At 41.9% G+C, this 9,320-nt stretch overlaps 1 pseudogene across 1 annotated transcript; it reads left to right on the top strand.

Moving 5' to 3' along the window:
* The first annotated feature begins 490 nt into the window (after nucleotides 1–490).
* LOC125543833 (uncharacterized) lies at nucleotides 491–6,699 on the top strand (annotated as a pseudogene). Its single transcript, XR_015618670.1, has 8 exons — nucleotides 491–1,186; nucleotides 1,332–1,391; nucleotides 1,575–1,688; nucleotides 1,801–1,860; nucleotides 2,003–2,073; nucleotides 2,217–2,316; nucleotides 2,410–2,524; nucleotides 2,616–6,699. The product of XR_015618670.1 is annotated as an uncharacterized LOC125543833 (transcript).
* The last annotated feature ends 2,621 nt before the right edge of the window (nucleotides 6,700–9,320 follow it).

Consider the following 9,320-nt stretch of genomic DNA (forward strand, 5'->3'; position numbering starts at 1 on the left):
CACTCAGATAAACTGTTTGTGATGAGGCGGAACAATAGAAACGGGCAACCAGATGAAGGTGTGTGTGATATACGGCATATAGTTCACTCGGATGAACTGTTTGTGATGAGGCGAAACAATGGAAACGGGCAGCTAGATGAAGGTGTATGCGATATATGACATAAATTTAACTTGGATGAACTGTTTGTGATTAGGCAACACAAAAGAAACGGTCAGCCAGATCAAGGTGTGTGCGATAGAGGGCAAATAGTTCACTTGGATGAAATGTTTGCATTGAGCCAAGATAACAGAAACGGTTCAACTTAATAAGATGTGTGTGATATGCGACAAACAGGTCTTTAACCAGAAATGTGTGCGAAGACCAATAATAACACATATGATTGCTGCTAATAAGACGTGTATGTGTTGTGCAATGTGATTGCATACAGAACAACAACAACAATATATAGGGCTGGACTATTCTGTTACTAGTATAAGGACGCGACGAGCTACACCGTATAAACTCCCCGAGCCATCCTGAACCTAACCCACCTCCTTCCGCCGGAGGCAGCTGTCGTGGGCGAGCGAGCGACGGCATCAGCCGGAGCGAGGGAGCCCGCGGCGCCGTGACTGGCCGCCGACGGAGCCCATCGAACTGAACCTCCCCGCGGCCCACCACTTCTTCCACCTTCCTTCTTCTGCAGCGAGTGGATCGGCCGCACCGACCACCGGCCTCACCATCGCGCCGCCGCCCAGCGTGCCGCCGCCCCAGCCACCGGCCCCCCACCGCGCCACCGCCTCCCTCCCCACGCGCCGCCGCTTCGCTCCCCGCGCGCAGCGCCGCCCGGCCTCATCCTCCCTGCCCCCGCCTCCTCCCCTTCGCCAGCGTGCCTCCACCTCCCGGCCGCTGGCATGGCTCCACCTCCTCGTCCCGGCTGGCCAGGTGATGTGCGCGTATCAGTTCGCGCGAGGCCCGGCCGCCAGGCACCCTTTCGCCATCTCGCGCGACGCCATGGGTAAAGCCAGAGATGGAGCTATTCCAGCACCGGCACCTGTGACGTCAGTCCACCGACGTGCTTGGCGCCGTCCACAACTCCATCACGCTCGAGCTTATGCTCCAGATCATCTTCCCCAATGTTCCGGCCACGGTTCCCCATTGCCAACACGAGATCCCAACCACTTCTTCTGTAAAAACTGTAGTTATCTGGTTAGTAATCCTCATTTTCTTAATTCTGCAGTTCTTTAGTTCACCATTGCTTAATTGCCAAGTGTACGGATACGTTCTTGGTTTGTTTTAAGTCTGGTGAGTGATTCCGTTCTTCGAGTTGTTGACCATGTTGTATCTGTTCCAGTCGGATTAGCTCCTTCACCGGTTTCTGAAGATGGGAAGTTCAGAGTTTGAGCAAGCGAAGGTATCTCCTAACCTGAAATAGCTCCTCCCATTTCTTTGGCTTCTCCTTAATCTTATTACGGTTTTAAATTTTTGTTTAGTTGTTTCCTTGGATGATTCGCTAATTAAGATGCCCCTGATTACTTCAATCCTTTGTATGTCTTGAGCAAGCAAAACTGGCCTGACATGGTTGTTGTTGCTTCAGGCACACTTGCACGTCGACTGTGCTCAGCCACCAGCAATAACTTGGCAGAGGGAATTCGATGATGAAGGCAAGAAGATTGCTATGCTTAGCATGACCACTGATATCTTCACAGTTGTAAGCAAGCATGTCAACATGGACTGCACCTTCCTAAATTTTGCATTTAGAACCAAGGATGCATGCTACCTTTGCTACATAAACACTGACCATGGTTATGGTTGTGCTGCAGATACCATTGATTTTTAAAATGCTTCGATTACACGTCGAAGGAATGCGAAAAACCAAGTGAGTCGCTTTTCTGTCATTGAACATTCAGCTAACTTGTCAACCAGCATGCACATGTACTTGAAATACCAGTGCAAATTACTCTGCCTAGTCAGTACTCAGTAGCCAGTGAAATTGTTGAACAATTATTATCTTGTTTCCCAAAGGTTGCCGTCTATGATCCGCTCAGGAAATGGATGAACAACTGCTACCGCGGGGTACCCCTTGGCGGACTAGGGTAAGTTCTTTCGATGTTTCCGGTCCTGATTTTCCTCTGAGACATGCCATAGTTGTGTTGTGACATTCATGCATGGCTCTGCAGCTGACTGAACTTCAGATGACGGTTTTATTCAAAGTGCATTCTCTTCTCCTTCTTTTCAGTTCAAGAAGCATAGGGAGAAGCTACCGAGGGTACTTTCAGCAGTTTCAAATATTCCCCAGGTTCTATGAAGAGAAGCATGTCCTTGCCAACCAGTTCTCAGTAATAATAAATTTACACTTGCTTTCATGAGTTGCGGTGCCCAATTTATGGTGGAAAAACGTCTTATATTGTACACTATTTTCTCATGTCTAGGCATTCGTTTCGCATCCTGGCGGGAAGAGCTACTCGACGGTCTTGAAACTGGTATGCTGCTATTTTTGTCAGGCTCGCCTTTTCGATGCGCAAAATGATGAGGGATAAAGCTCTGGTATGCTGCTATTCCTTGCTTGTGTTTGTTACTGTGCCGTGTTACTTGTAGTAACAGCTGGTCTCATGCATTCTCAACCATATGTTAACAGGTCAGGAGACTTTTTTGCATGCGAGGCAATGGGTTCTGCAACAACAAGTTTTGATTATATTGATACCTAATAATAGCATGTGCTCATTTTTGAATTGAAATAAAAAGAGTCTCTCAAATAATAAATGGGCTCTCTAATAATAAGTTCTAAGGAAATAAATATAGAAGTTCATATTTCAAAACAAATGAAGTATTTTGGAAGTAAAATAAACTATTTCAAAGTACACAAATTATATTTAGGTATCTTTGTGTACTTCAACGTTACTGTACATGAACTTGTTCTTTTTATGTGAACTTGTACATTTGCCCATCCGTCAAATAGTTTGAGTTGCACTTTTTTTGCCATATTTGATCTATCATATTTCTCTAGTTCCATCTTGTTCGTGAGTTCTTTTGACCGAGAGCTAGTAAGATCAAACATGAATTTACATCAGTTCAAAAAACAGACTGTTTAGATTAAGACCAGAAACAAGAAAAGATGTACAAAAAGAAAATTAAAAACTTTTTCATTTGGACCTATATAAGAAAACAATTTGCCGATCACTACGAATTTAAATAAAAACTTGGAAAGTTTGAAAAAAATCACATAGAAAGTTCGAACTCCAAAACCTGGCAAGTTCATGGTAAAAACAAAAAAAGGAAGAAAAGGTACAATTTATTTTCAGTGTACCTATAATGTCCAATTTTTCTTTCAGCTCAATTCCTAGATTTCATTCAGTTCAATTCTTATGTAGGTACTTGGTGGTGGCATTGCTTCACTTCCCTTGGTATGCTCTCTTCGCCCAAGTTCCGAGAATCAAGAAAACAAATACTAGTGCTTGCATGAATATGAGCAAAAAAAACCACAAAGGCCTTTGCGTAGAAACATCACCTCCACACCACCTCCATTCATGCGCAGTACATGCTTCTCCTGCCGCCCCGCCACCTGGATCCAACGAGGCTGCGTCACACTGGCCCCGGATCCGCCCGCTTCCAATGAGGCTGCATCACCCGCCGGCGCACCTCTGCCTCGCCGTGGGCAGTGGATGCTCCTCCACAGCTCAACCTCCTGGTAGCGGGTAGTTCGATGCTCCCTGTCGCGCTACGAGCAGCGCTCCCTCGAGCTCCACAAGAAATTCTTTCCGGCTGCGTCTGCACCTCTGAAAAGGTACTAATTCAAACACCGAAGCTGGTTCTTCAAACGATTAAACAAAATTATTACTTCAACTACTGTTATTAAGTTCACACACTCAAAGGAGGGATTATTGTTTCTTATTGGAGAAGGCCTGGTGTTTAGTTGGTGTCTGTGTGGTACCTACACCAGCATTTTCCATCAGGACCTCTAGAAAGAGAGATCATCTCAAGGTGAAAATACGAAATCCTTTTACTGCTCTCTTTATTGTCTCACTCGATTCATATTATTATATGTACACAAAGCCATGTCATCCTGAATTTGTTACACCGGTGCGGGAGCAAAAAACAGATGCACAAGTTCATCTTTTGTGACACTCAGTTCAAATTCTAATTTTAGTTCAGTGCAATTCTTATTTTCTGTTTAGTTCATTTTCTTATTTTAGTATGGTGCCTTATTGAGTTTCTACTCTTCTGAATTTTGGTTACCACACCCCTGTCTGGTGGTTCAGATATTCATTTTTGAGAAGTACTGAGAATAAAAATTAAAAGCTCGTCCATCAAAAGGTTCACATAGCATTATACTGTTTCACATGGTATTGTCCAGTAAGTACATAAGTCATGCTCTTATTTGCAGATCATGCAAGTTCAACTATATAACCGCATGCATTTCTCCCTTAGTCCGACTATTGCTGCTACTTAAAATCACAAAATTTGATTCAGCCAGTAAGTTGGTGCTAGTGGATCAAGTCCAGATCAACTATTTTTATGTTGGTTGTTACAATATTGTTTGAGTGAAGAACTGCATGGAAGTATAGCATAATATAGGAGCTTTGATTTACAAAAAAAATAAGGCACCACCACCAGCCCGTCCACCACGGTTGCTGGCAGCCGTCCAAGTTGAGCGCTGATGGTAGTCCTGTGCGTGCATCAACGGCACTCTCTCACTGTCGCCGCCTAGCCCACGCCCGCAGCCATCCACCTCACAGCCGCGAGGCACCTCCCGGACATCACCGCCAAGAGCCTCTCTCTGCCACCACGCCTGGTAGTTGAACTTACACGGGATGACCTGTGACCAACTGCCCCGCCTCTACAAGCTTCTCGGGGATGACTTGGTAGTCGCTGGGATTCCCTGCAGTCGCCAAAGCGCGGCGTGCTCGTGATCTCCGCATCCATCAGCTCCACTTCACCAGAGCAATCAGTCCAGAGGAGGAGGTGTAGCCAGTCCACGCGATCTCCAACGTCTTATTCCACCTACAAAAAAATTCTTTTTGAGTTCTATTCTTCGTCACAGGTTCACCGCTATTACCTCAGTTCAAAAGTGCGAAAGAGTTTAGTTCAGACTATACTAAATGTCCATATTGTAGATAATATTTGCATTGTCTTAAATTTCTGGAAATAAGCTTCAGTACAAGAAAAATGGGTCAGTCAGTTCATCCATATCCACACCCCGTCGACGTGCGGCGGCAGGAAACATTTCCAGGTTGTTTTCTTTCTCTCTTTGCTTAGAACAAAAGTGCGCAAATGCCTAGCAGAAATAGAACTTGTTCGTATAAATGGGTAGGTTCATGAAAATTTGTATTAGTAGTTCGGTGAAAGGATTCACATCAGTTCAAAACATTTTTGAATGTTCAGTAAATGTTCAAATAGACCAGAGGCTTTCACCTCATTCGAAAAGCCTAAAGAAACAGTACAATGATAGAAAAAAAATCAGTTCAAAAAAACATGCTGGAGATTTGTCGGAATCACAGAAAAACATCAGTTCAATTTTTCTGTACCATCGCTTTTATTGCTAAATGTTTTAGTCACTTGTTTTCTTGATGACATCAGGTATTGCTTAAATACTTCGATCTTGTGCCGCTGGTACTAGTGTGGATGGGTAGCAAGTTCAACTACCAATGCACACCAAGTTCAGGCATGTTGCATGTTTCCCACACGTTCCTAGAAGTTGTTCTAGGATTGGAAAGCTAGCAGCAGCACTCTTGTTTTCACTATTTAAGTTCACCTCAATTTCTATTTAAGTTCTGTTCATAGGAGTGCTTGTAATCAATTAGTTTGGTTTTACTTACGTTCCATGAATTTCTAGTAGCCTGATAGATTTGGTAGTGACATGATCTCCCTCTCCACCACTCAAGGATATACGATGTCCTAGTCCAGCCCCATGGCATACATTAAGTTAGTTGTTATAGCAAAAAACAGTACAAAACTCTTTTTATTTTTATTTTTGAACTTATGACGTTACTGTACATTAACTTGGTTGTTATTTTCGCATGAAATTGTACATTGCCTTGTTAGGTTGTGCGTCTACTACTCAAAAGTCTGCAATAGTTGAACGAAAATTTAATTTTTGTTAGTTTGTTGTCATGGACAGTACAGGTGCACATTGTTGTGTAGTACATGTGTCCATTGATGTGTTTGAATCCCTTCCGTCCACTTTGATTCCTACAGGTGGTTCAAATGTGTCGAGTGGCAGCATCGCTTGATCCCTAGTGGTTGCCCGCGCAAGGAGGATACAGGGACGCTACAGTGGTGGAGGAGTTTGTCCTGTAGCTCTGGTCTTACCTAGTATGGATAACATTTTTATGGAAAACTTGCTATTTCCCTGGTGCGCTAACATGATGTGTTGGAATATCAGCCAGCGGCCTGCTCTGGCCATGCCGCACCACCACTGGCACGTCCACCATGGTTGCTGGCAGCCGTCCAAGTTGAGCGCTGATGGGAGTCCTTAGCATCCTTCAACGACACTCTCATATCAATCTCTCTCTTTCTTTGCTCCTGCTATTAAAATGTGTAGATGTGCTGCTTTGCTAATTGAGTAGTTGGGAAGATGTGAAAAGAACATGCTCTCTAGGTGTGTGATTATTCCTGTGAGAACAAATGTATTTAAATGTTTATTTTGTGCTTCAGCTTATGCTTTTGGGCAGTACAAATACATCTTCAAAAATAAGTAAAGATGTGGTCTTATAGAACTCTAATTGTTGTTGGATGCTATTCCAAATGCCAATGATCATGCAAAACGGTTATTGCTAGAATCTAGATGATATGTAATGTGGTTACCATAGTTTCACCCTACGCATGATGAGCTTGTTGTCTCTATACATCTAGCATCGGAGTATCTCCCCTTGCTGCACACACATGCCCGCGATTGAGCTAGTGTTGTTTGTGATTGCTGGTCGTGACTCTTACATTGTCACTGGAAAAATAATGTGTTCTGTAACTCTGTACTGATGGGACCTTCAGCATATATGGTGTTTAGAATTTGTTTGTAACTCTGTACTGCCGGGACCTTCAGCATATATGGTGATCTCAGTATTCTAATCTGTAGGCCAAAAATGGTGAACATTTAAACATCAGTTCGACTTAATAAAACTGAGAAGTCCTACTTTCGGTAAATAGCTGAACCTGGGTACAACAAAGTTCTACCATTAGTCATGGGGATTATCTGTTAATGTGTACTATGTTTTTTTTGTCAATTTATGTGCTTTTTGTTTGTCAGGCCATGTGCAAGTTCGTTATCGGTTCATGTGTATGTGTGTTGGTAACCACTGCTATTGCTGCTAGGTACCGATCTGACCATGTATATGTTATTCATGTACATGTATTATATGTGTGAAATTTTTTCTATATATGATGAGATGATTGCTACTTGAAAGAAGGTATAGGTACATGACAGCTTGATGTGCATGCAAGAATAAAAAATGGTTTGAATCAAAAATATTGATCAGTATGAATTAAAAACAATGATCAGTTTGAAAAATAAAAGATGGTTAGGTTTTGGTATTCTGTAACGTCGACGTCCAAGAAAACGTCCAAGTTTTGCAACTGATCCGTCTAGATGGGACAAGGAGGTCAGTCCAGCAGGCGCATCTCAAGTGTCATGTCAGTGCGCCGCCCACCCGTCGCCATGCCTCTCCGCCGCATGTCATGTCATGCCGCCTTGCCATCAACCACCGTTGTGGCTCAGCCCTGTAGTGCTTCCATGATCACCACACGCAGCTTCCTTCTATCGTTGTCCTCGCCTTGCTCTCTTAAATATTGGCATTGCAAAAACACAGCAAGTTCACAATTAAAAAAGTTGTAAGTTCAGCAGGACGTCCCAGATAAGTTTGAGAAAAAAGCTCAAACAAAATGGAACCCAATGAAAAATCAAATGGTAAAAGTTCAAGTCGCAAAACAAGAGAAGTCCAAAACATCTTGCAGAGTTAAAAAACACACACGCAATTATTTCCTTTTGAAAAAATATCATTCAGTTCAACGATATAAACCATGCAAGTTCGGGACTATGATACCCAAAAAATAGAGTGAAGTCTAGTATGTGAAAACATGCTCAGTACAAAACCATACGAACATCAGTGCAAGTACTCTTTTAACGGAACCATTCAAAATTACTCTGAAAAATACCTTAGTACAAACACACGCATAGATAAGTACGAGTACTCTTTTTTCGGACAGAAAAACAACACGATGAGTCTCACCGTATTTCAAAATTACTCTTAAAAGATGGGAGCAAGTACAAAATCATAAAGACATCCGTTCAAAGTATTCTTTTTTCGGAACCATTCAAAACTACTCTGTGAAAAATACCTCAGTACAAACATAGACATAGATCAGTACGAGTACTCTGTTTTTTAGACACGAAAAAACAACATAATGGGTTTCACCTTATTCAAAATTACTTTTAAACGGTTTCGAAGTAGAGAAAACGTTCAACATGACTAAGCTTCACATTTTCGATAGATATCCAACGGTATATTATTTGCCCCATTTCGACAAACTTTTTTAAAAAACCGTGTTCAAAGCCAATTTTAACCATATTTGAATTCGTATTTAAACTGTAAGGAATTACAAAAAGAACTTCCTATACGCAAAGGTTGCGCATTTTCCATAGCTTTCCAACGCCGTATCATTTTCGTCAATCCGCAAACCGTTTGCAAAAAATAGTGAAAAAACATTTTGCCCAAAATTTCACTGTTTTTAAAATTACTTTTAAATCATATAGAATTTAAAAAATAGTAGATATATGGAAGATGCGGATTTTCACAAGCTTTCCAATGCCATCTCATTTGCTCAATTCCGACAAACCGTTTGAAAATTAAGTCAAAATACGATTCACGTTTTCTGTTTTGAAAAAAAAACGATTTTTTCAAAACTGCTCTTAGATCATATTTTTTTTGCAAAAACAAATTATAAGATTGTAATGTGGATGTCAAGAGCTTTCCAACGATATATTACACGCCCCGTTTCGACAAAAAAAATTGGAAAAAAATTTGAACTAAAGAAGACGATTTTTAACACCAACAGAAAGCATCAGTTCAACCGCTCGAATTTCATCAGTTCAACCGCTTGAATTCATCAGTTCAAGTAGCGTAACAGAATAATATTCTGTTACGCATAACAGAATAGCCCAGATGTATATATATAGCCGGTCTATTCTGCTAATATTAGCAGAATAACTCTTCTGATAACACTTCCGAACTGCATGCTCAACGCAAGTGCACGTCATTATTTGAACCAAGTGTGCTACAGTACTCATGCAAGTGAACTTACCGTCGCAAAAAAACTGCACGTCGTTTTTTTCTGGTACTGTTTTCGCTCT

Source organism: Triticum urartu, chromosome 3A, assembly GCF_056163025.1.
Source record: "Triticum urartu cultivar PI428250 chromosome 3A, HENAU_Tu73, whole genome shotgun sequence".
Taxonomy (NCBI): domain Eukaryota; kingdom Viridiplantae; phylum Streptophyta; class Magnoliopsida; order Poales; family Poaceae; genus Triticum; species Triticum urartu.